This window comes from Phoca vitulina, unplaced genomic scaffold, assembly GCF_004348235.1.
Source record: "Phoca vitulina isolate PV1807 unplaced genomic scaffold, GSC_HSeal_1.0 scaffold8, whole genome shotgun sequence".
Classification (NCBI taxonomy): domain Eukaryota; kingdom Metazoa; phylum Chordata; class Mammalia; order Carnivora; family Phocidae; genus Phoca; species Phoca vitulina.
In genome coordinates this window covers 37178932-37203818 of record NW_022589711.1, presented here as the reverse complement: position 1 = coordinate 37203818, position 24887 = coordinate 37178932, and the positions used below count along the sequence as shown (strand labels likewise).

General features: G+C 40.8%; 1 protein-coding gene across 17 annotated transcripts in view; it reads left to right on the top strand.

Moving 5' to 3' along the window:
- Positions 1-24887, top strand: part of ZBTB20 (zinc finger and BTB domain containing 20) — a 797562-nt gene that overhangs the window by 662099 nt on the left and 110576 nt on the right. Inside the window, exon 1 of one of the 17 annotated variants that reach the window (XM_032406595.1) lies at positions 907-1581. The exons of the other annotated variants lie outside the window; for them this stretch is intronic. The gene's annotated coding sequence lies outside the window, so the exon portion shown is untranslated. Of the gene's footprint in view, positions 1-906; positions 1582-24887 lie in introns of those variants that run through there. 17 annotated transcript variants of the gene reach the window in all.

Genomic DNA, 24887 nt, shown 5'->3' with positions numbered 1-24887 from the left:
ATGACAAAGAAGTAGGTTCTCCTCTTGCCTAATAAGCAGTCATATTTTGCTTCTGGAGATATGTGTTTCCAGTTGTTTGGGGCTGTTTTGTTTTGTTTTGTTGTTGCCACTGCTGTTGAAGTATATTCTTTCCTGTCAGTCATTGTTAACACTTTCCATTTTTCAGAAGGGCTTTATCTCCATTAACTCCGTTTGATGTTTCCTCACTTGGTTACCTTTCTCAAGTCTGCGATGACCCTCCCAGGCTTTGCAATTCTGATCAATTCTTGCCAGAATATATTTATTCATTAGCTGTTTGTTATAGTTAAGATGGAGATAATCTCGTTTTTCAGGCCTTTATAACTAGCCAAACAAATTTCATTTTGAGGTGAAATTTCTCATACTTGTTCTTGACTCAGAACTGAACTTGTCTTGGAAAGGCTTAAAAAAAAAAATGCAATTAGCCGTTTTGTTTTTTTTTTTTCTTTTGAGAACTAAATATTTTAATAAATGCAGAGGGATTATTTTACAAAATATATACTAATATGCAATGTTTTTCCAATTTGTCTTTCTTTTCATGCTTTAAAACAGAACCTGAAAATTAAATGTATAAAAAAAGAGAAAAAAACATGCCAGGCTAATGCTGATATTTTAAATGCCCAATTTAAAATAATTCAAAGTTTTGATTTCTATGCAGCGTATCACCTTTCAATGTCAGTCAGTAATACTTTGTGCAGATATACATATATATACGCACATGTACACACACAGAGACGCGACTCCACTTTACATTTTAATATTAATTTTATTTTTACATAAAAGAGGATCAGCATTAATGCAAACTTTTATTAATTTATTATATTCTATTTTTTTATAATTTAAAAATCCAGTTAACTGCTGCCTCCCTCTGATTATTTAATATATGTATATACTTATTAATGTCTATTTGTATTCTAAATAGGGTATCTTAGTTTATAGAGTGTCTTTATAAGTCTTTCACACTTGAATTTTATGCAGCTATATTAACATTCGGGTTTATTCAGATGCAGTTTGCTTTGTTCCATATCTGTTACTGTGTTAAAAAGTTTTTCACTTTCCCAATCTAGAAAGACTATGGCCATTTTTCCCTGTATATGATTTCTGTGTATCTTCAGTATTCTGAAGAAGAAACTTTCTAACCTTGTGATGTCCTGGAAAGCCTTCAAACAAGTGGGAGAAGTAATCTTTACCTTGCTATGCCCCAAAACTCCTACAGTGTTTGGCCTCCCTGTACCACCCCTCACCACCTGAAAAAAACAACAATAATAAACATGGTATGATAATTTTTCTGATCACAGAACCAGGAAATACCAAAGAAAATTGTGGCATATGTAGGCAAATGCCAAGAGCTCCTCTAGTAAGATCAGCTGTTTTTGTACTTTTTTTTTTTCTCTCCTGAATTTTGTTTGTGACTTTTTTGGCTTGCTGAAGCATATCCCCATAATCTTACGAAGCCACAGCAAATTCCCAATGCCACAACGACACTGTGCAGCTGGGGAGAGCCCAGAAGACCTGATCCTGGGTGGCTGCAGACTTCCCCAGCAATGACGCAAGGCAGGAGGAGTAAGTAGGCTATACTTCTCTTTGCTTTTTACCTGGGCTGCTCAGCTGACCAGGTAGAGCGATTTTCTTTCTATTGCTTTCCCCTTAGCCATCTAGGGCTTTTCCTTCAGTAACCAATGGCTTCCTGCCTCTTTCCAAGGATGGTTTATATAGCAAAGCATCCCATTTTTCTTTTATTCTGAAACATAGAAAGCTTTGGAGATTGGGAAGGGTGAAGGAAAGGGGCTCAGAATATCTGGGAAATACTCAAAATGGCCTCAGACACAAAGCGGTTTGGGGGCTGTAACTTTTTCATTCTCTCCAGAGCGTCTAAGAGGTTGAAAGTAGTGAATGGGATAACTGTAGGGTGCAAACTATGATCTAACTGATGCAGTAGATGGAGCTCTTCCCCCTAAGTCTGTATTTAAATTAACGTCCCACTCTAGTTTGTGGGGCTCTCTGTTTCAAGGTGTGTCATTACTATACATGTAAAATCAAGGGCCCAGAGAGCTGGAGAAGAGATTTCCTGGCACTTTTCAAAAGAGATGAAGCATTTGTTCTGAAACACAAAACATAGTGCAGGCGAGAAGTAAGACTGGGATGGGAAATGAAGTTACGTATCTAAATTTCTCCCGATGTTTGTTGATAGTCCTAAGTGTGAAGTTAAATCCTAACACTTATTATATAAGTGATTATTACTTTAAATGCAGAAAAATGTATGGAACATGTAGGATTTGGGCTGTGTTCGTCACAGATCTTCCAGGCTATCTGAACTGTGCAGATCTCCTCTCATTTGATTCTGCAAAGGAATCTTAACACTGTAATGCAATTGTTTCATCCAATTAGTCTAGAGAACCTGGCTGAAATGTTACAAATTCTGAATTGTGACAGCGCAGAGGAGGGCAAAGCAGCTGTGTTAGTAAGGTGCCTTTATGGAAGCCAAAATATTTTCAGCAATAACTGAAAATAGATCTCCAGTATCTGTTTTAATTTGGAGAGAACTACTTGTTTATTTCTTTCTAAATTAACTGAAATGAATAATTGCCATAAAATCCGTGTCAGTGTTGTTATTCTCAGCACCAATAGAATAAGTTCGATCGTGTCCCTCCCTGCTTCCAGGAGGGAAAATATATGTATTCTGTACGTAGTAAATTATCTTCCTTAGTGAATGTCTGCTCACAGATTGGAGATATTACTGCATATCTCTCGTTAAATCTTGATAAGATCATTTGGCCAAAGTAGAACTCGGCTTGGCTTTAGTACCCAAAGAAATAGCATTTTTAAGGGACTTGGATTTCCTTTGCATACCACGTGTCTGAGTCCAATGCGGTCCAGGAAAATAGAGAGGATGAGACAAAATTATTCCTAAGCAGCCGCCGTAGGCCAAACACTGAAACAGTGCCAACCTGGACCAATCAGGCCGGCTTCTCAGAAGATACAAGCTTTTGTCGAACACTTACATGAAGAGAAAGAGGGAGGAAGCCCTTGAAATTGCATTCGTATGAATGATTCCTCACTAATTTCAATAAAGTCCATGGTAATAAATTCATGATTTTTATTCTTTTGTAAAGTAGAAAATGGGAGCTTTCTTGTCCAGCTGAGGATCTCTAAAGGTTGTCCTCTGACATCTTTTGAACAAAACTATCCTTTTGAATTTAAGCAAGTGAAAAACTTCTCACAGAGAGCGAAGAGTAAAATTGATGGAAACTCAAAATCAATTCCAAACCCATTTCTGGCATGATGAGAATAACATTTGTGCTGTGTTTAAAGCAGTTTAAAACAAGAAAATGATAAAATGATCAATATACTTAAAGCCAAAAATAACCAGGAGAGAACGATCTGTAATCCATTCCCATTCCTAAAACCCCCACTTTTGATCTAACATGAAAATAAACAAATGTATCTTTTATAAGGTGGCATTGTCAACCTTATAATATAAAGCAATGATGAAATGCCAAGCTATCAAGTCTATTAGGCTATGTTTTCAGAGTTTAGCCAAATTCCTAGATTTAAACTATTGTGGATTTATTTATTTGTGCATAACCTGACCCCTGACCGTAGAAAGAGCAAAGTTGAGGAATATATAGAATGTCACAGCAAACCACATTGCTACTTTACAGTCTATGTACTCTATTTATTAAAAAAAAAAAAAAAAAAAAGTTTAAGCCACAGCAAAAAAGAATATTTTCAGCTCTATCTGAAAATTGGTGAATTAGTCAGTGTGGAACAGGCTAGAGATTTCTTTAAAAATACCTGACTCTCGACGAGTTTATTAAATTCAACACACACATAAATACAAATCATGCATATTTTATGCTTATTGCTTTAATAGACTGAAAGACTAACTTCACACTAATAAATTTTGGACCTGTGGATTCAAAGTGAAATGCCACTGTCCGGGTTTACAAAAACCTCTCTAAATATAAGACTTTGCCCCAGTGAAGGATTTTCTACCAATTTTCCAGAGTCATTTGACTGGCTAGTTATATATTGATCAGATAAAATAAATTGTCCTTCTGGATGAAGAAGCCCTAGCTGAAAAAATTAAAATGACAACAAATTGCATAAGCACGTTTAATCCCGTTGACCTAGGGTGCAGTAAAAATGATGATAATTCTAAATGAGCACTGTGACGAATGTCACTACAAAGAAGCATGTATGATTACATCAGTAAGGGTGAACTCAACGGGCAAGGTTAGGAGGGTGAGACGCAGGAGCTGCGACAGAGTGAGGGACTAGTGATTAAAGTTACTGGGGATGTTTCCAGCCTGTGGCTGGCTGGAAAATTAACATCCCGAAAAAACCAGTCGGTCAGTTTTATAAGTAGATAGGAAGGCAATACTTTTTCCGATAGGATATAATTAACTGAAGAATTCACCTTTGCTGAGAATTTTAACAATCTCCTAAAGCTTTGGCCGTCCAATGTGATACTAGTTGTAAAGAGCTGTTGTGCACATCTGCTTAAAGATTCCTATAAGTGTAATTGTTATAGCAACTTGTTATGCTATTGTTTGAAGTTGAAAAGCTCTGCTTTAAGCGTCGACAAAGCAAATGTCAGCATCATAGAATCATAATCATTGCATCTTAGAGCTTGAAGGAGTCTTAGATATCTCAATGTGGGTGAGTGGGTTAGCAAACTCTCTAGAAAAAAATACTGAATACCTGGTTGCAGTACCCTGTAGAATTTGAGAAAATATGTATTTTTATGTATTACAATGCCTTATATTTGGAAAACATTTTAAAAGGAAAGCTTGAGAAAATAGAAAAAGGAAAGCTCCACAAATTCATCTTCACTAATGGTGCTGTACAATGTATTCTGTGAACCAGGGGGTCTAACTAGAGAAGAGTGGAAAAAAAATTCAGAAAAGCATAAGGTTTTATTTTCATCAAAAGGGATGGGGGGGTGGTTTAACAGATTAAGAAATGCTATCTGGGCTGAAACCATTTACTTTGCTGACAAGAAAATTTAAACAGAGAAGTGACAAAACTTTCTGGAGATGCGAAAGGTACATTGTATTAGAACCCAGGCTTTCTAGCTACCGCTCCTACACCACATCCTGACCCCTAAAACAATTTTTATAAAAATAAAAAGTAGATGATATTCCAGAAGTAATTGAGGAAAAGGACAAAGGAACCAAGGCTTTCAGGTTCCTACTGCTATACCAATAATCTTAACTTTAATTGGGCAGAGGCAAATACGAGTGATCAGGCATTCTGGGGAATAAAAGAAAATGTACCCAGATCTTGCACTCCTTGGACACCCTCTGCTGTTAACACTGCTCCCCTCACACTCATATCTCCTCCTGGGTAACTCAAGGTAACTTTGTATTTCATTTTTCTTCTTCCATCTGCCTCCACCAAAAGAGAGAGAGAGGAGGAAAAGAAAGAAAGAAAGAGAGAAAGAAGGAAAGAAGGAAGGGAGGAAGGAAGGAAGGAAAGAAAGAAAAAAAGAACAGAAGAAAGAGAAAGGAAAAAAATTACGAGAAATAGTAGTCAGATCTTTTGGAAAGAAGTCCTTCTTCCTAGAAATCTTTTTGTACAGATGGGTGTATCTTACTATCTTATCAAAGTATGAGTTCTAATCAGAGGGTGCCGAGTCAACAAGTTTAAATGCATTACAGACCAGGCTACTCCTTGTTTCCTAAGCACACGCCACATTTTCACATCCCTGTTCCTTTTCCCCCGGTGTTCTCTACTTCTACAATACTCTTTCTTTTAAGGGCTCTTGTCCTATTCTGTCTTATAGATTAGTCATCTGTATTTATCTGTATGTAAGTATTTATAACGTTAAGGAACAGGTCTATGTAATTTGGGGCAATGCACTTAATTTCACTGGGCCTCACTATCTACATCTGTAGCTAGGAAAATGATAACTACCTTGCTGAAATATTGTAAGAATTTTATGAAATGGAGTGTATAATGTGGTTGGCACAAAGACTAGCATGTGGCCATCATTCAGTATCATTGTTGTTGTTACTACTACTATTCTTAATAGTCCCTTGTCTGCAGTTCTTTCCCAACAGCGTCTTCTTGGGGTCATAGGCTGATCTCATTGAGTTCATTATCTCCTCAAGCAAGAAACACAAACGCAATGACTTTTCCATAATAGGAACTGAATAAAAATATATTGAATCTTCTTGTGCAAGTCCATAGGATCTATTACTTCCTTATGGAGATCCTTATGTTGTTTCCTGGGAGTTTAGAATAGAGGCTGCTTGTGGCCAGTGTCGCATTCTCTTTCGGGTTCCCCCACAGACCCCCCAGCCACTGAGGATTGCTATTCACAGCATCCCCAGAAGTGTCAGCTCATAGTTTTGGTTCATGTGATTAATGAGCTTGTTATACCTCCGTCTGTAGGCTGAACTAGAAACTTTCACTTTGGAGAGCAGGTCAAGATATCGAATTTAATTTTAGTTGCATCTGTTATAAGCCAATTGTGTATTCATTACATTTATAGATTCCCTCTCCAGCCATATATTTTCATGGCTGTTGAGAGCACCTGAATCTGTGTTGAATGTCCTTGGATTTTACTTTGGGGACCTGAAAATGAGGCAGTGAGACAATTTTGATAGCTAGCTATCATCTTTGGCATTTTTTCCCTTTATGTCTAATCTGGTCTGTTTGAAGAAGGGGGCCCATATAGGGTTTTTTATCTAACTTGAGGATGGCATGGTAATTCTGTATAAATGATGGCTATGGTCAATGCAGTTCATCTACACGTTTCTGTTTGTCCTGGCATGCAACCACATTCTGTGGAAAGGGGAAACTTTTGAGAAATGAAAGTGAGACAATAACTTGAGGCAGGCATTAAATGCACAGGCTCAGCTGTAGCGCCATGGCGTGCAAGGTGGACTCGGGCTGTGTACGGACCTTGCTGGTCCTTCGAGGTTCCAGCGAATAATGAGAACATTTTAAAGGAGCGGATCACATGACCATGGCCGAGGAGAGACTGACAGCAGTGTATGCTCAAGTCAGAAAGAATGTTGCATCTTACTCAGCCAAAAGTTCCATTTCTTTGCAAGTGTGCTGGTGTTCCGGAGGGGAAAGGGTCACATTTAGTAGACCTGGTAATTCAATAAAGGGTTCTGACTTTGCCCGAGTAATGGTGTTGGCATCAAGAGAAGAAAGTTTTGCAGATTTCTGTGTGTGCACTTGCCGTTACTGGTGTTCCTGGTGGGTGGCTGAATCATCCTGATGGTATTCAACAGGAACCAGCTGCTGAGAATATTAAAATGCAAGCATTTATTCCTCTAGAGAGACAGTAGCATCTGCAAAGTTTTCCTATCTTGATAGTACAGATAATCCCAGGGAGCATTCTCTACTAGTTTTAACTTTCTATTTATTTATACATTTTCTTTTCTTCATTATTGTCAGTATCTCAAGTTCTAACTGGAGAGAAGAGTGCCTGAGTCCACACCAGGTTGTAGAGACAGACAGTAAGCACTGAGCCCAGGACATGGTATCGCCTCTTGGGCTTTACCTTGAATTCAGATTCTCAAGAGGAGAAATGGGCATTTCCCTCCCTTGGCCTGTCTTCACGGCAAAGGGCCGCCCAGAATCCTAGTCCTCAGTGAGCCACACCAGCAGGAAGGGAAAGCCTCGGACCTCCCCTCCCTCGATGCAGGCTTCTTCTTTGGAGCTTTCTTTCCTTTTTACTTGTACAAATTGTGAATTTGTTGCTTTCCCTGTGTGATTTGTTGTTGTTGCTGTTGTTGTTTTGAACTAGCATCAACAGTTGGGGGAAATGGAGGTGCAGAAAGGCGGTTTGGACTCAGTAATCTACTAGGTCTTTTCCATCTCTAATATTTATGAATAATGTATTGAACTGATGGAAAAATGTTGAATATGTTCATTATGAATTATATTCACCGGTGTGTTGCCTGGAATATAAAAGAGCAAAGCCGTTGCAGCATGACTAGTTCCTTACAGTAAATGTACTGGTACGACAGAGCTCTGTGTCCCTTCCTGGCCCATTGTGTGTCGTCCCCACGCACACGCTCTCCGCGTCTGAGTGGCAACTGCAGACTGGGTACCTGATGGGATGACAGCCAGCCGAGGTTCTGAGGGGACCGGGGACACCCTTCCCTTCACGGAGTCTGGGTCCTAAACAGACGCAGCTTTCTTGAGCGTGTTGCTCGTGCGGTGTCCTCTAGGAGGACTCGCCAAAGCTGGCTTCACACGGCAGATGCTGCTCAGGGCTAGTGTGCTGCAGGGGTTAGAGCTCTTGTCACCAGGAAGGAAACGTATAATTCTGTCCCTTCGTTAAAAAAACAAAACAAAACAAAACACCACCTTCATACGGATAACTACTTCGTCAGTGGTGTTACATTCTGATGATAGAAACGAGTGAGAACAGCAGATATTTCAGAATTAAGTAACTTATTACATTTAGCTTCAAAATTCATTATCTGTGTTCTTCTCTCTCAGTCTTCTTTCACAATTATGTTTTGTTTAGGATGTATTAAAATAAAACTGTATTCCCTACGCATGTACCAGATAACACTGGGAAGAGGCAAGAAACCTAAGATATTTTTATTCCCACAAATAATCAACAAAAGAGATAATAAGGAGTTAAAAAAGAATACCGATATGGTCTTTTCCTGGCCAAATAACAGTCAGGCCCATTTTTTTTTAATCAAATGTAGCACTGTAAGTGACATGCAAATATGTACCAAAATAGAGAAGGACTGTCTAAGGTCAGGAACTTAGAGGATGCAGCCCCAATGCAGAGTACAGAGCAGTTGCAAGTTGAAGCAGAAAGAGGCAGCAAAAGCTCTGACCCTCAGCTGAGATCCCAAGAGAACAACAGCGTATCGAGCCAATCCTGCCTCCGAGAAGCCTTGGCCCCTATGGTATCCCTTCAGAGCCATGGACTACCTCTTGTGAAAGGGGAGTCCAAGACCTCACTTGTACCGCTATCAACTTTCATGAGGGATATTAACTCAAACTAACTGTCCCAGCTTTATTTATCATTATAACATTTTGGAGGTGATTTTTTTTTTTTCTAATGCCCTCTTAAGAGCTAAAACCCATCAGAGCCCATGAAGAGCAAGGATAGACGTGGAGCAGCCACATTTATCAATAGTTTATAATAATCTCAGAGGGAAGAGAGAGCACGGAAGTATGAGAAAGAGAAGAAAGAGTTAAACTTTTTTCAGAAAATTGCTTTGCCCAACTTTTCGATCAGGTAGCCCAAAAACAATAGTGGCCGCCCGATTCCAGAGTGGTATAACGTGAGAGCAGATGTGACAGGGTTTTTTTCCCCAGTTTTTTCCTCCACCCTTCCTTACAGGACAAATCACTTAACCCAGCTATGTAATAGTGCATTTGTCAAATAAATAGAAAACCATCTATCCTCATCTCCCTCACAGCGGTATTGCTAAGGCTGATTGTACACATGTATATAAATGTATATATTATAGCTATCTATTTACAGCAGGGGAGAATGATTTAAAAATAAACAAATCAGGATTTCATATATGCAACTGTTGTGAAGGTCAATCACTTTTTTTTAAGACCTTCTTAGCTAATTACCAATTGTTAAAACACTTGCAAATGATGACTGAGCCTGTATCACCTCTGTGAAATGGAAGACTTTTGGAAATCTAAGCATGATTATAGAGATTCAAACACATTTCTATCTACTCATGCACCCGTGTAGCCTTACTAAAGGCAGTACAAGCCTACTAAGCAAAATAAATGATGAGCTTTGCCAACAGATACTGTAAAAAAAAAAAAAAAAAAAATCCTAAATCAAGTTGTAGTATCAAAGTACAATTCTGGCTGTAGGAATGAACTGGTTCTCTACATTACACAGTTATTTTTTAGAAAATGGGACAAGGATAGGAGAGGATAAGCTTCAACCTATACAGACATTCTAGGCATCTGCCCAGGCTATGAGTCTGTCCCAGTGAGAATCAGACTCAGTATATATAAAGCCCCTCAGATCACTGGAAAAGAGGCCATGTTCATCTATTTTGTACTGCTACTATTCTTTTGGTGTTCATTTTGCTTCTTGTTCAATCTCTGCTTTCTATATACAGACCTCAATGGAGTGGCAATGACATGAGGGGGGCAGGTGAAGATAAATAGATGTGATGTTGTTAACATGACAGGTACCCTCTGCTACCTTTTCTCTGGTCCATTGCAAGCATCCAGGAAAGAGAAACTGGCTTCCATGGAAAGTGAAGTCACAGTTCCAACTTAGCATAATAAGGAGAGAGAGGGGAAGCAAACATACTGTTAGTGAAACAAGGCTATGACCAGGTTCTCCTGTTTCCTCTATTTTTACCCAAACTGAAAAGAGTCATTGTGGTAATTTACCTGTGCTTTGAGCCCGTGTGCAATTGTCCAAGAACTGCTCAAGGTAAGGCCAGAAAGAAATCAGGGACAGGACTTACATCCAGGAAACTCCGCTTCTTTTTAGTAACTTCTGCTTGTTTTGGTGTGTGTGTGTGTGTGTGTGTGTGTGTGTGTGTGTGTGTGTGTGTTTAGAAAATATGTTTCAATTCCCAGACATTGATATCCTGGGCATCTTTGGGTTGTGACAGAAGTGGGGATTAGTGCCTGTGACAAATGTAGCAGAAGCCAGTGCAATTGCAATCTATCAAACATGTTGGCAGACCCCAGATTTTTCTGATCCTTGCTGCAGGATTCAGTTGCATCCTTACCCTAGGAAGAGAGGATTCACTGAAAGTTTTGAGATCAGTGGTGCACCTTTCTTAATATTGGTCTTGGTAACTATGGGACTGGCATGGCTTAGTGAAAACAGTAACTGGAATCAGGACCACCTTCCTGAGAGGTACAACCGGCACAGTTGCTCACAGTCCCATGATTAGGAAGGCCATGTGCTTGGTTTAATGCTCTGCTGTAGGAGCTCCAGTGGCGCAATCGGTTAGCGCGCGGTACTTATAATGCTCTGCTGTTGCTGTCCTGAAATTCTTGATGATTTTTAAATAAGGGGCCTCACATTTTCATTTTGCCTTGAGCCCTACAAATTATGTAGCTGGTCCTATCTGGAATTTCAATTTTCCTGGCGTGCCCACTGAAGGTAACAGGCACATGTCTTTTCTTACTGAAAATGATCCTCTTTTGATTCGTCAGAAGCTAATTCCTGTGTTAAACTTGGAAGATTTCTGTCCATATAATGTGGTTCCAAAGAACCCATCGCTCCTTCCATCCTCCAGACAACTTGAGATGATTTTAATCAAGATGGTCTTGTCTTGTAATCAGAAACTCAGTAGTAGTTGTCTCAGCCAAGTATCTTTTTGCTAGAGGTTGAAACTTGGAAGAAATAGTTGTGGTAGTGAATTCTTTGCCCTTTATTGGATGATTAAAATAGGCGTCAACCATTACATTGGGATTGAAAAAAGAGCATGGAACATTCAGGTTACCTTAGACTAGGACTTCCCAAGCATTATTTTATAAAACACACCAGGGTATTCTAAAAACAAGTTGATCTCCCAGCTCTGGCCCTGGTTTTCTGTCTTTAGACTCCCACCATTGCGGGCCACTATAGCTCTGTGTCCTGTCCTCCTCACTTCCCCTCCTGCCTTCAGCCCATAGCAATCCTTTCATCCTTCTTACTCCAAACTGGCATCAGGAAGATGAAGTTCCTCTCTTTAGTCTACATATGGCATCTAATAAGAATGATTTTTGCTAAATTTTGTACATACACACTAACCCCTGCTACCACCTTGAAGAGTGTGAGTGACAGAATTGTAAGATGGGTCTGGATTAGACCGCATGGAGATGCATGGACCTGTCCACAGTGACAGTCTGTTAGAACCGGGCTTGCACCAGAATAATCCAAGCCTCTGGACTCCTAGCCAGGTATGCTTTTGATGACTCAGGGCATCCTCAATGTTCCTAAAAGATCTATTCTAAATGACTGGCCCACAAACCAATTTCTAAGTGTCCTTAAGCAGGAGGAGGAAGAAATATGCAGGAGGAACTAGGAACAGGGAGAGTTAGTGTGAAAAAGAACCTGACTGGTCACCTGAAGCTAGCTAACTTCTCTGAACCTATAAAAATCGTTCCTACCGCTAATAATACCTCCGGGGTTGTTGGGAGGATCCAGAGAGAGGTTCACTTAATGTGAAGCCTCACTCACAGCAAAAACTCTGGAAGGGTTATCTTCCTCCCCCTCTCCCTGCTCCTTCCCCCCACCCTGTTTTCTCCACATCTATTCTCCCTTCCTGCAAAAGGAAGGAAAGTGGGAGGAATCTGGTGGAAAGGTCCTAGACTGTATAGTCTTTGCGAGTTTAAACTGTAGATTAGAATAACCCATCCTTGCCTGAACCAGGTCGGCTGAAGTTTGCAAGTTTTTAAATCAATGCTGCTCTCTGTCTGGCCACCAGCACAACCGTGGCACCGCAGAAGAGCCAAAAGCTTTACTCATCAACCGAGGCATCTCCAGACAAGGCCCAGGGCAAAAATGGCAAAGGAAATTGAGTCCTTTTCAGTCATGACCACTCCCTTCCTCCTTTCCTCTGCCTCCAGGGTGCAAAGTCCTTGTGTTAATCTGACTTCCTTCTTCTACCTCCCCATCCCTTCCCCCAGCTCCAAAAAAAAAAAAAAAAAAAAGCTACTTTGGAAATTGAAATGTACCTCATTAACAAGGGGGCATCTGCTCCTTGCTTACTGTAGGTGGCTGTCCCATCTGAGCCCAACTCCTCTGCCTAGAATCCACCACATCCTGATGCAACTGTACCCACCCACCCCCATCTTTATCTTTGGTCACAAATGTGATGTGAACTCAGAAAAGCAAACTTTCTTCCTGGGAGAGAGAGAGGGGAAAAAATGTAGGTTTACACAGTGAATAATCAAACCCCAGATGATTGCAGAGGGTCTCTGTTACAAAAATATGCCACAGTAACATTTTTTTTGATATGAAAATAAGTTTCTATCTTGGATAGTCAAGGCCCTAATGGGTATGGTTATGAAAGTAGAGTAAATAAGTTTAAAACTGACTGCTTTGTGATAAATCAAGGCTCCTACCTCCTGTGAACTCAGAGCATTTTGCAGATTTGAATAATCAGTCACCTTGAGTTTCCTCTTTTGCAGAGATGGGTATTAAGGCTTAGATGGGACCTGGTTTTTTTCCCCTGGTCACCCAACTCACACACAGAGCTGAGTTTGGGGCCCTCAGCCTCGAGGAAGATGTGGCTCTTCTATCCAACCATTGGGGGAACTCCTAAGAGCACTTCCATCTGCCACCGTGAGCTTCTCCATGTTCTAGTCTTTTCTCTTCACTAGTTGTTGCTGCTGTGATGTGAGAGAAAATGTTAGCAGGAGAATCAAAGGCAGGCGATGGAGCATTAGGAGAACATTAGCAACTATTGAAAAGACATTTTGACCTATTTCTGTAGTTATCAATTTAATAGTATTTGTTGCCAGGAAATGCGCTGATGGCAGGTGGGAGGTTGGATTGCACTAGCAGCCTGCTCTCAGGGGCCCTCCAGTTACAGGAGGTGGTAATTCTAGTTAATAAAAGGGTGAACTTCAAACACATTTTAACCAAATCAAATTGTAGCGGGAAATATCATATTACTGATGTTCAAGCCGACTCACAGCTGGTAATATTAGTCCACGGATAGGCCCCAAATTCTGACTTTTCAGCATTTTCAGATGAGCTTTTGGCAGTGAGAGAGTTCCCCGGGCACAATGTTATATAGGAAGAGGAGATTTTTAACTAATGTAGGAGATGGCATAAATGAAAAATTCTTTATTCTTGTTAGACTTTCTATAAGATTGTCAGATATTCAAATAATACGAAACCAAGCCAAACTTCGGGTGGTGGATAGGAAATCTCCTAGAGCCAGGGGTTTTAATTTTTTTGTTGTTTTGGTTTTTTTCTATGACATGTTGGCAAATGATAAAAGCGGTTCACTCTGCTAACCAGAGATGCTGGGCAGGGTTCCCCCAACACTGATTCCACGCCACGAAGAGCACAAGCCTTGTGTCCCACTGCTCGGATTGGAATCCCAGCTTAGCCCCTGCTAACTGTGTGGTGGGAGGAGAGTCACCCAACCTCTCTAAACCCAAAGTTCCTTACAGAGAAAAAGGGCAAAATATAAATCTTTCCTAGTTGGTATGAGGATCAAATAGAGAGCATAAGTAAAGAAATCCCCATATAAAAAAAACTGCTGCTCATTGTTAACCTTCTACCATTTTTGCTTCTGTGGTTTGCAAGGGCTTTTTTTTTTTTAAGAGTTTTTTTTTTCCCCAATAAAATGCACAGCTTTTCATGTGATAATAAAAGCGACGGGGCGCCTGGGTGGCTCAGTCGGTTAAGCGTCTACCTTCGGCTCAGGTCATGATCCCAGGGTCTTGGGATCGAGTCCCGCATCGAGCTTCCTGCTCAGCGGGGAGTCTCCCTCTCCCTCTGTCCCTCCCCACTGTCTTGTGTGCACACGCGCGATCTCTCTCTCTCAAATAAATAAATAAAATCTTTTTTTTTTTTAAAGCAAACACTGCTGCAGCTACCCTGCAGACTGATCTGGTCAGTTCTTTTTGAATGAATAGCTGTTGGCCACTTTATCTTGGCCCCAGTTAGCCTAGACTTCCCTTAGTTAGCCTCCTCTGGGTTCACGCAGTCAGACCATGGGACACATATGAAGTAAATTAGCTGGACCCTCTCCTAACAGAGACCCCAGTTCTATGGGTGCAGGTGAGACAATGGATCATATGAGGAGCTGGAACTCTCCATGCCCCTTCCTTACCTGTCCTAGTCTAGCTCACCTGGAATTAGGAAAGATGTCAGACAGCTTTCTGTGGGATTGCCTCTTGCCTGGATTCTTTTCTAAACTTTTTCCATGTGGCCTGAGTCTCCATTTTCACAGAGATTAATTCTGATTTGGTTCGCCTACACTTTTGAAGCTCTAAAAGCTTTCCATTGTGGGCAGATTGTCTCAAATACTGTATCTGAAGATGGAAAAAGAAAACTCTGCCCAAATGTAAGCACCATTGAATCAAAGAAACAGGACTTTGTTTTCAATTGCATTCTTTGAGGATTCAGACAACCTTGAATCCTTTACAAAAGCACATCAGTAATGCCATCCTCCCCCTTAAATAGACACATACACGCATACACACACATATACACCAACTACAGAAGGCCACTATTTGTGACGCAAAGCGCTAGAGTATCCAAGAAGAAGAAAAATTGAAAAAGAAGGTGATTCTATAGATAGAACCTAGACCTAGGAGCCACGACGTCCAAATTCGGTTTCCTCCTGCATGGGACCTGCCTTCTTGTATGGACCACTGCACATATGCCGTGGCAACCCCCCCCCCCCCGCCCCATTCCATTGTCGTTATTTCTAGAGCACATGCATTCTGACTCATCCTCCTGAGGGGCTGGCAGGGAATTCATTTGTTGCTGTTTGGACAGACACTGTGACACCTGTACCATGGGCAAAGTGTTTCCTCACTTGGAAGGATGAAACCCTGACTCGCACCTTCCATCACTCTAGAGTGGATAAAGCACTGAAGTTTTCACACTAGTATGGGAAGAAAATCATGTCATTACAATGCCAACTTCTAATAGGGTATTAATAATCATTAATCTCTAGGACTAATGCAGGACCACTGACCTGGCCTATCATCCACATGGACTCCTCTTTCATCCATGCATGCTTTTGGTAAACATGAGTTATAGGGCAATTCAGTGTGAGAGGTGTTGTGGACACAGAGTACATATACCTCCCCTCACAGCCTAGCTAAATCCCTATGCGCACTGATGGCTAGTTAACTTGAAGCTTGGTCCAGGTCCCTTCCTTTTTGTGCACTGAACCATTTTAGTAAGTCTGTAGAAGGGTTGTTCCATAGCCAGAAGGTCTGACTTCTTCCCAACTGTTAAAGCACTTATTTATATGTCTCATGTGGCACTGATTACATACTGTTCTCTACTAGAGTATGTTTATATGTGTCTCATTCCTCCTACCACTGCACAGTCAGCTTCATAAATACAGAGATTGTGTTTATACACAGTTTGTATCCCCTCCAACACCTAGAAAGTACCAGCAGAATTAAAAGGTACATAGTAAATACAGTAATTTTAATGAGTCAAATTAACAATAGCATATAAGTATTTGGCAGCAAACTGCTTTTGGACTCTGTTAAATGCCTGCCCAACAGCTAGCCTACAGAGAACAGCACTCAGTTATATCTGTAAAGTTTAAGGATTTTTTTTTTACAACTTAGTATTTATAGGTCTCATTCTTCCCTACTCTTGGCTGACAGTATTTGCACATAGTAGGTTTCTAATAAGTGATTACTGACTTAAGTTAAATCATAGAATAAAGCAGCGATTTCCCATTTCTTTAGGGATGGGATCCCCATCTTTGATCCCCATCTACATCTTTATGTTCAGACCCTGTCAACCCCCACAATACAAATGTCCTGAGATTTCATTCTAAGTGGTACCTGGCATAGGCTTAAGAATGGTCATGAGCTTCAACGTGGCCTCTTTATCAAGCCTCTTACAAGGTAGTGGAAATTCTTTTTTTTTTTTTCTGTCTCGTCTTCCTCATAGAACTGTTACATAGTTTAATGAAACCTATGTCTGTATAAAAAATCTTTTAATTCCTGGAACAAACATAATAAATTCATAATGTCAGACTGAGGAAGCTTTGGCATCCCAGCACACCAAATAATTTTGTACATCCTATGTTTTGAACTTTTTCATGGACCTTAGGGGTGAGGGGCTTATTACTCTAAGCTATCAGGTGAGGTGCATCTGATCTGTACCAGCTGCATTAACTGTGTCCTCAGCCCAAACGAGACGGCCGATTTAATAGGATCTCTCCAGCCACACAGAAGCGTCACCATCCCTCTCTAACTTGATTAAATCCTAAATTTCATCCACACAAAATGATCTGACACCAGTCACTTTTGTGCTAGGTCACAGGACGTGACATGGCAAAGAATGCCAAAATAGATACAAATTATTCCAGTTTCTCCTGGGTTCTTCCTCAGAGAATCTGTCTCACAGAAAGCTGGGGGAGCCAGTCCCTCCGAGGCTAGACGTTCTGTTGAGTCATGTTTACTGTCCCCCTCAGAAAGGTTCCAAAAGCAAATGCGAGAGGTTGCCGAACGCAGGGCCATGTGGCGCGCACGCTGCTGAAGTGAGAGGCATGGCGCACACCTGCTTCCTGGCTGTGGCGGGCCGTCTCGACTGTGCCGTGCCACAAGTTAGCATTTTGGATGAGCAATTGCCATTCTGTTGTTTTCTTCTCAACACATGGTGTTCAAAAACAGTTAAAAGAAAACTGTACCCATTTGCTCATCCCAGAAATCTAAAATTTCAAAGAAGCATGCCAAATTAATTTTCACATAATATTTTCCAAGCTTTCTCTTTGCACTGAGGAATGATACTTCACTTTTTGAACTCTTGGTGTCCCGGCCTGAGGTAAATGGGTGCAGTTTCTCTTTAAATGGCATTAAACATATCAAAGCAGGATTATATCTGTCACCGTCTTTTTTTTTTTTTTTCTAATGGAATCAAAATCCTTCAGGGAGTGTCCTAAATCCACATTAATGTCTTTGAGTGCTAATGTTTCCACTGGGACTTTTACATTAGCAAAATACAAGTGTGTGGTTCCCCCCCTTTCTATCTGTATGAGACAACTGCGCATCCGTTATTCTCTACGGCCTTCAGCTAACCTGTGTCAGGATGGTCCAAGATGACGGGAGAGTTTTGGTGCTAATGCTTCCTTTTCTACCCTTTCCTTCCCACACGTGGCTCGTGTGCAAAGCTAATGTGAGTGCTGTTTCCAGCATGGGTGACTCTTTGGAACCCCCACCACAAATTTTATTCAGAAAAGGCTTACCTGCAGTAACCGTCAATGCTGTCTTTTGAGGGCCTGTTACAACCTAAATTTCACATTTGGCTCTGACTGTGGAAAAATTAAACAAAGACCCAGGGTTTTAGGACCTTGCTATTGACATTTTTGTTGTTGATTTGGGGATATCGGTCATCCGTTATTATTACTGCAATACAGTTAATTCCTGTCTACCTCAATTGCTCTTTTTTATTTCTTTAACAAGGCAGTGAGAGTGGCATGTTGTCAACTCTTGGTTTCCAAGGGGCAATGAAAGCCTGCGGTGTCATAGTCAGATAATAATTATAAATAAAGGATTGTAACATAATAAATAATAAATTATTCTCACGTCACATTTCATCTTAGAGTGCACCTTTTTCTTGCATTTGAAGATATTCTAGAAAGTTACAGTATTTCTGGAAAAATTATTTTTATATGTGGTATAGAAGGGGCTGGAAAACTGTGTAGCATCACCCGGCAACCTCTGTCCAGTGCCTGCCTTCTTTCCGTGGCATCCTGGCCACAGAGGACCTGATGGAGGCAGCCATCCCAGCTCCCCACTCCCCCACCCCCCTACCCCCCCCCCCCGACCCCCGGGTTGCTGGGAGGTGCCCTGCTGCCACAGCTCACTCTTTTTGTACTTTCACTTCGTGCAGCCCTCTGGAGATCACCACCACTTCCCATGGCTCTCGCCGCCCTGTCCCTTCCTCTTTCTTCCTCTTCTGCACCCTTTCGTGCTTTCCTTTCCTTCCCTTTCTTTTTCTACCCTGCATGAAACTAAGCGAGGAAGCTTGTGTCGGGGGTGGGGGAGCCCAGGCAGGAGGGGATCTCCCAATGCCCCAGCCTACCACTAGGAAAGAAACTCAGTGTTTTCATTTAAACAACCTTTCCCCACAGCTAAGCCTTTATTATGTGGAAGAAAAACCCAAACCTTTCCCTCTCCATGCTTTACAAACGACGAGGTAAGAGAGGCAGTGATAACACATGGACCGAATGTGAAGCGTTAAGTACAAACTATAGGCTCACCTTTAAATATTTTTGAAGATAAATCCCTATTTATTGGCAATTAATGAAGAATTGACTGTGCTAGATTTTTGTGGGGATTGCGCATGTTTTTCTGGTGTTGAAAGATTTTGGGGGGTTTTGTTTGTTTGTTTATGTTTTTAAGCATTAGTTGCACAAAAGCTTTGCAATGTCAGGTAGACGGTCTCTTTATCACTGAAAAAAAATACCCTTTTGAACATGAGTCATTTGAATTTTCCACAGTAATATTCTTTTTTGGTGGGTCCAATGTCAGTTCATTCGTGTTAGCATATTTAAATGTCAAGGTGGCAGAAAATATATGTTTGTATTTGTATAAACTTCTGCACACAGTTTAGCACCAGATAGCCGACACTCACTAAAAATACTGCCAATGGCACTCACGGTTGTTTCATCTTTGGGTTTCCCTCTTCGTAAACTTTGGCAAAGAACACACGCTTTGTAGACGGACAAACCTGGATCCACACGTGAGTGCCATGAATTACATTCTGCTTTGTGAGTCTGATCAAACTACAATCTGGCGGAGCCTCAGTTTCTTTATCTGAAGAAATGGGGATGATAATCTCTACTCTGGAAGGTTTTTATACAGATTAAATGAGATGATATGTGTAAATCCCCTAGCATAGGCTCTGAACATGGTAGACACTCAAATGTTACTACTCTCCTCCCTTCTTTTTTTTTTTAAGATTGTATTTATTTATCTGAGAGAGAGACAGAGACAGAGACAGAGATAGCGAGAGAGAACACGAGTGGGGAGGAGAGGGAGAAGTAGGCTTCCCGCTGAGCAGGGAGCCCAACACTGGGCTGGATCCCAGGGTCCTGAGATCATGACCTGAGCCAAAGGCAGATGCTTAACCGACTGACCCACCCAGGCGCCCCTCTCCTCCCTTCTTTTTAAGAGGAATGCCTGGGTGACATGATCACTTCATTGGTCTTAAGCTTACTATTAGTGATTTTTCTCCATAACCAGATTACTTCAACCCAACATATTCATTAGGTTTTAGCCACTCAGTCCCTGTTGATCTCGAAGGAAATCATTGTGCTCTGCCATATACTAAAATATAACTGTAAGTGAGATGACTTAGAGGTTAGGTAGTGTGCTGGAGCTGATAGACGCAGGCTCAGCCAGGTTCACTGCTTTATCCCCAGCTCCAGCCTCATCCTTGACCTAAATACCCTCTCAGAGACCAGGCAGAAGCGGAGCAGCAAGGCCTAAAGAGCCCTGTTTCCAAGCTACTGAGGGCAGTGAATTTGGTAGATTCTGAAGGGAAAAACATGGCCAAGTGCTGGGAATAGCTGAAATCAATGGCTTAACCTCTAGATTTGTGGGGTTAGAAACATTCCAAATTATTTCCAGTCTCTGCCTAAAGGATAATGCAGAGTTTATGCCTTCTCTCCTGATTCAAAAATCAATGATTATATTTTATATTCATCCAGAATGGCTACTCAATTATTTTAGGTGGTTGTGTTGCAGACGTAAAACTCTGAAATAGCACAAACCATGCGTAATCGTACACTTTTCACTTTCATAATATTTGCACATAATTGGAGCTCAATAAATGTTTGTCTAATGAATAAATTAATCTAGCCACTGACTTCTTGACCACAATAGTGACAGCGTTACAATACGGGATCCTATTTTTACGCCCAGCAATATATTTTATACACATATATCTGTATCTATAAATTTCTCCCCCTCTCGGGGTGTGTGTGTGTGTGTGTGTGTGTATACATATAGTTTATTTAAATAAAAGGCCTTAAGGGACCCAATTCCATTGGATCACTGATAGTCCTGAATCCATCTGTGGACTCATGACTGATAAAATTGCCAGCTACATAATTAATTCTGTGACCATTGGCAAGTCCTCAGTTTCCTTATTTACGAGATGACTAGATTGACTAGATTAAATAATCACAAAAGTAGGAAAGCCTTCCAACTCCATAATTCTATTCTTTCTCTCTAATGAGAAATGTCATGTGTTTTTGAGAGATGTGCTATTGTTTGAACTTAGTAGTGCAAGTTTTTCCCCTAATGCAAGAATCACAAATGAAATCTACTAGGGGGCTGGAAACTTGTACTTGCTTTTAAAACTCAGGGCAGCCATTGAAACAGGTGTCTTTTCATTTCAATTACTTATCATTTAGACACGGACTCAACATGGTACAGTCAGCCTGACCCCCAGGGGAGCCTGCCCTGTTTCTGCCATTCCAAAAAGGAGACAGAAAGCTTCCAGATCCCCTTTCTAGAATCTTTAAGTGCACTTCCCCACTGGTGGAAGTGAGGTCTGCCAGTTCCAGTGTAGATTCACAGATGCTCTTTTAGACTCACAGAGCATACTTGGTGCTTGATATTAATGACACAGTCTGCCTTAGTCAGCCCCACCATTTCCAGAGTAGGGTGTTTCTGGTGGGTTTTTTTTTTCCTTTTAATACCTGTATATTTAATGTTGTGTGTGATAGAGCCTGATTGTCCTCATCAGACAGGTAGGTTTTCATGTCATTAATACACTGATTTGGCTCATTAAAAAGAGAGCAAACTGCCCCGTATGGTATAACACTTCTGGGGTTTTTTTCTCCCTCTCCTTTTTTTCTCTTCCTTTCACTAAAAGAAAAAGACCCTAAATTGTGCCCTTTGGATTATCAGCTTCTCCTTGTACATTTGCATTTCAAAATCCTCTTTAAATGAACAATTCTCAGGGTTTCCATTCTGACGGTTGCCTTTGGGTGTGTCCCGGGTGACTTTATGGCTGTGGACACGTCTTCCTTTCAGCTCTTTGTGAATACTCTGTGTCCTGGCCCTCTCAGAGTCACACGAGCATTCAAACAATAACTTCTCCCCTCCCTGGTGCTTCTTGATTACCAAAGTGACCATGCCATCTCTATTGATTATCTCTTTTCCAAATGTGCCCCACATTCCTAAGAAAAAGAAAGTCTTAACATTTAATTTCTTCCATGAGAAGTTTTGATAAGCACCCAAGTCTTTGATTTTGATGACTGTCAAGGAGAAGACCCAGACAACAGACACCAGATCTTATTTTTGGAGAGTGCTTTATAATATAAATGTACAGCACTAAGGAGTACCTAAGTCTTGCACATTTGAGTGAAAGAACAGGGTTGCTCCCTCGTCTGTGTCAGGATCTCCTCCTCTTTGCCCTGCAATGCAGTCCTGCTTTGGTTTAATTAATCCATTAAGGTCTATCTTAACCCTAGTCAGTAATGATGGAGGGGCTCACCGGAGCCATCTAGAATGGGAGAAATTAGATGGATAATGATTTTTGTGCTGATGATGTGTTCTGTCTTTTTATATAGTTGATCCCGTGAGGGGCATATTTCTTTGGTGTATTCCTGCTGATGTTCTCAAGACAGATATATTACAGAGAAATAAATCAGACTATGAGATTTTGCTAGTGTCTAATTCTTGGTGTGTAAATTTAGTGTTTCAAATTCAAAGCTATTTTTAAAAGTATATTTTTATCAATATAATATCAATCAAGAGGATAAGAGAAATTTGAGAAACTCTTATTTGAGTATTACTTTTCATTACACTTAGATGTTATTATGGAATATTTATGTTAATAGTCTTCTTCTGATTACTCCTTCCTTCATGAGTAAACTGTTTAAAATGATTCCCCCTCAATCCAACTCAACAAGTGTTTATTGATACCTACCACATACATAGCAGCTGACAGTTCTCAAAATCAGGAGATTTAAATGGCTTTATAGGTCTTAAAGTAACAAAACAAGACGGTTGGGGTTTTTTATATGTAGCTATTTGAAATCACGACCTAAGGTTGCAAGGCAATAAATTAATCATAACTATTAGTTGAGTACCCACAGTATTTTTCCTGTTGTTGGTGGAATTTATAAGCAACTACAATATACATTTAAAATACAATACATTTTTTAATTATGATAAGGTGTATGGAGTCAGTTTTACTTTGTTTTCATTGACTGATAAGTAATCTTGGAAGTCTTTCTAGGAGAAGCAGGGTTTAAGTTATAATTTGAAGGAAGGAAAGATGTTCTTTAGTGCATGAGGGATTATGCCACAGATGCAGGCTTATGGGGGAAAGGTTCAGAGATGAACTTTCCCCACATAAAGGGAAGAGTCTCGATGGCAAGGAGCCAGAAGGCAAAGGAGATTTGCTTCATGGATGTAAGTGGGCTTTCGTGGCACCATTTTCTGACAGATCAGATGAGCAAACCTAGAGAGGGCTTTCAGTGCTGGGAGTTTGGAATTCACAATTGATCGGAAGTAGGATGGAAATCCACTGGAGGACTGAAAAGGGAACTATGCCAGTCAAACCACTGAGAATATGTTTGCCGTGAGGAGGCAATTTTCACATGTTAGATACAGTGTAATCAGAAGCTGCCCAAGGATAATATTTTAAAATGTATATTTGAGTTAAGATCATTATAAGAAATTTTCTAGGGACGCCTGGGTGGCTGAGTTGGTTAAGCATCCGACTCTTGATTTCAGCTCAGGTCATGATCTCAGAGTCGTGAGATCGAGCCCCATGTCTGGCTCCATGCTCAGCACGGAGTCTGCTTGTCCTTCTCCCTTTGTCCCTCCCCCTGCTCTCGCTCTCTCTCTCTCTCTCTCACTCTCAAAAAAAAAAAAGAATAAATAAAATCTTTTAAAAAAGAAATTTTCTATATTTGATAATTGTCTAATATATGAGAAGCAAAATGTTTTAAAATGTGAAAGTTTAGCAGAAGTTTGGGGCATTGGATCGTGTCGTGGACTGTGGTTATATAGAATTTGGATTGTAGAATGATTTCAAAGGAGAGAGAGAATGCTCGAGATGGAATTCGAGTTGCTAGCAAAAGATCTGATCAGAGATATTCTGAAGAGGAAGAGTTGATTAAGTTAACCCTAACTAATAGACGTAGGCCATAGAGAAGGATAGAGGAGTGCGCCAACCCCTCAAACGCATGACTGTCAAAAGAAAATACTATGGCCGTGGGGGCTTTTTGTGAGACAGCATATTTAGGAGACAGTAGAGGAAGAGTGAGGGAATAATTGAAGATTGAGCCAAGATTTTAAACTATAAAACCAGAGACAAAAAAAGAAAGCCGTTTTGAGAAGCTTTTTAGGGGAAAAACAGGCTTGAAGGAGCCTTGCAGGATCATCTCAGCCAATGCCCAGATTCTGTGTCTGGGGAAAAGGGGGCCTAGGAGAGAGAAGTGGAAGAATTTGTAACTTGTAGAAGAACCAGGACTTGGGCACAGGGGTCTCCGATCGTGGTCAGGGGCTCCTGCCACTGTGCTCTGCTGCCTCAGTGAAGGACTTGTCCACTCACCTCTCGCAAGTGTCAGGAGTTAAGCAAAGAAAGGCTGAATCTGTAGAGGGCCAGGCTAACAAAAGTGACTTGTGTATATCCGTTGATGAGAGAAAAGGAGAAAGTGATATTAAAATCTCTGTCACTATCTCAGCTGTGGCCAGGATGGACACCGGAAGAGGGGAATGAATCCTTTTGAGTGTTTCAGAGCAACTTCTCATTCCCTGCCAATTATCCGTACCACGTGTGTAAGAGGGCACTTAGAGAACCACAGCTTCGCAAGCGCAGAGACGTATTTATATTTTATCTAAATATCACTCTTCAACTTGATCCTTAGTAGTGAGGGAAGATTCTAGGGGTTGTTTGAGTTGTTAAAATTGAACCTAGACTTAATTGGTTAAAACAAAACAAAACAAAAATGACAGACACCGAAGAAGCCTTCACTGGAACCTAAACTGAGAAACTGGTTTGCTTTGGACCTTGACTGGCTTTCTCCAGTCCAGCCGTGCAAAGGCTCCGCCAACGTATAATTCAGAAAACATGCTTTGCTTGCTAAATATTTTTAAATTGGCCCCTTTTCTTCAGGAAGACCTCCTAGGTTTTGCCTGAGAAAAGACCATAAACTTGAGCCCATGCTAACTACAACTGTTAAGGTCTTCCAAGGGATGGAGGAGATTCT